The sequence below is a fragment of the Bison bison genome, unplaced genomic scaffold, assembly GCF_000754665.1.
Source record: "Bison bison bison isolate TAMUID 2011002044 unplaced genomic scaffold, Bison_UMD1.0 scf7180017864461, whole genome shotgun sequence".
Taxonomy (NCBI): domain Eukaryota; kingdom Metazoa; phylum Chordata; class Mammalia; order Artiodactyla; family Bovidae; genus Bison; species Bison bison.
The window spans coordinates 1,403,285-1,405,860 of record NW_011495023.1 but is presented as its reverse complement, the minus strand read 5'-3'; the positions used below and the strand labels follow the sequence as shown (position 1 = coordinate 1,405,860).

Below are 2,576 nucleotides of genomic sequence, written 5' to 3'. Positions count from 1 at the left end.
CCATCACTTCATGGGAAATAGATGGGGAAACAGTGGAAACAGTGTCAGACTTTATTTTTCTGGGCTCCAAAATCACTGCAGATGGTGACTGCAGACATGAAATTAAAAGATGCTTACTCCTTGGAAGGAAAGTTATGACCAACCTAGATAGCATATTGAAAAAGAGAGACATTACTTTGCCAACAAAGGTTCGTCTAGTCAAACCTATGGTTTTTCCTGTGGTCATGTATGGATGTGAGGATTGGACTGTGAAGGCTGAGCGCCAAAGAATTGATGCTTTTGAACTGTGGTGTTGGAGAAGACTCTTGAGAGTCCCTTGGACTGCAAGGAGATCCAACCAGTCCATTCTGAAGGAGATCAGCCCCGGGATTTCTTTGGAAGGAATGATGCTAAAGCTGAAACTCCAGTACTTAGGCCACCTCATGCGAAGAGTTGACTCATTGGAAAAGACCCTGGTGCTGGGAGGGATTGGGGGCAGGAGGAGAAGGGGACGACAGAGGATGAGATGGCTGGATGGTATTGCCAACTCGATGGTGATGGACAGGGAGGCCTGGCGTGCTGCGATTCATGGGGTCGCAAAGAGTTGGACACGACTGAGCAACTGAACTGAACTGAACTGAAGTGCTTACATTCAAAAAAGAGTCTGTAGTCCAGTGCAGTCAGTAAGCATCTACACAACAGCCTTCAAGAGACTTGCAGTGTCAACACTGCTGTTGGGTACATTGAAAAAATGTGCTAAAATAATGAGCCAAGGAGGCATTCTGAAATTAGATCTAACAAGGGGAGTAACTGCTGTGCTAGTCACACTCCATCTTGCCAGCTGTGTTCTCACAGAGTGAGGTGCAGAGATTGCCTTTCAAAGGCATCATCTCCGTCATCGTACTTCAGTGTTCCACACCCTTGTTTTCCAGTGGAGGAAGAAAGCAAGAGAACAATGGTGTGTATTCCCCAGATTGCAGACATGGAAGCTCCTTTCAGTGTGCAGTGACTGGTCAGCTGGACAGAAGGACTGCAGTGCTCATGGGTAAAGAAATGCTATGCCTTTGGGACCTGTTTCTAGGATGTAGGCCCAGCTAAGTGAGCACATAGAGAAGGTTTATCACCCCACGTGACATTCTAGGCCCGTGCAAACTAGGGAGAAGCATCATAAAAGAAAATAAAGGCAGTATGAATTGGGGGTGGTGCTCACCTGAAATTCAATGCCGAGAGGCTAACGAATGGATTCTTTCCCACATCTCTATGGTGTATGGTGAGTGAAAGGCACAGTGTTATACCCAGAGAATAAAATGATGAATAAGACGCAGTCTCAAGAGCAGGGAGGGTACACACAGGGTGTGTGGACCTATTCACGTCATTCCATGCCTCTCGGCAGAGTCTGCTGTGCCACGTGCTGGGCACAGTGATGCCTAGAACAGGAGAGTGTCCTGTCCTTTTCGAGTAAGTGCGCCCATAAAAAGTTTTAACTAGAATTGTGTTACGTGCCAGCCAGGGGAAAAGAAAGGCGCACCTGGACCGAATCCACCCAAATTCTGACTTGATGAAATGGGTTGAAATGATTATTACAAATACTCCAGTAAATGTTGACCTGATAGGCTAGAAGGACCCACAGTGATGAAAGTGCCTTCGGATGGGCATCTAAAGCCCAGCCACACACTCCAGACAGGACTGTGAGAATTCGGACGCGTCCCCTTAGCCCTGGGGTGAGCTGCTTGGATAGAGGTCACCCCCTTGTGGGAATCTGAAACCCCGTAATTTCAGAGCTGGAAATGCTTCCTCAAACTGACAAGTTGAGTTGTAAGGGGATAAGGGCACATACAGCTAAAAGCCAGCTAAGACTCCAGCAGAGCAGAAACAAGCCCAGGTTCCTACTGATGCTCCTGAAGGGTAGCTTTTCACATCACTATAGACTAATTTAAATGCTCCTGTGTTTGTCAGGTGATCAAATCTGCTACTTTTGACTTTAGAAACAAGTGACTGTCACCCACTAGACTATGGATGATGGGGATGTAAGCCCAGCACTCAGGCTGGGACTCAGAGCAGCCACACCTGGGAAGGGCTGAGCCCTTAGAAGTTAAGTCTGGGGGAGACACCTGAGCTCCTGGACACTCTATGGGCCAGGTTAGAACATACATAAGGTGCAGCACAGACAGATTAAAAGTGGAGTAATCCTTGCTGGTAGAATCGAAGAAGACTTCTTAGGGGAGGTAGCATGTATGTTGGATCTTAGAATTTGAAAAGACTAGGAAAAGATAATGCAACCTTGATGATGTGGTTGGATTTTTTTAAAAAAAGGAATGTTAGTCAAAAATAGGCTGAGACACATGATACTCAACTGGTGAGAGAGGAAAGTGAAAGACAGAAGTGGGAAGATACAGGGGACAAATCGTTTACAGTGGGATTGAGAATTCCTAGCAAAGTTTTTCTATAAAGGGCCATAGAGCAAATATTTTTTGCCAAACAGTTTGTTTTAACCACTCAGCTCTGCCCTTGCAGGAGACAAAGTACCATAGACAAATAGCATCTCCCGAGATGTCTCGTGGGACACTTGGTCTGATCCTGGGTTGTAAGACTGCAGA

At 46.3% G+C, this 2,576-nt stretch overlaps 1 protein-coding gene across 10 annotated transcripts in view; it reads right to left on the bottom strand.

Moving 5' to 3' along the window:
• Nucleotides 1-2,576, bottom strand: part of PARD3 (par-3 family cell polarity regulator) — a 581,703-nt gene that overhangs the window by 48,955 nt on the left and 530,172 nt on the right. The gene's annotated exons all lie outside the window — the stretch shown is intronic.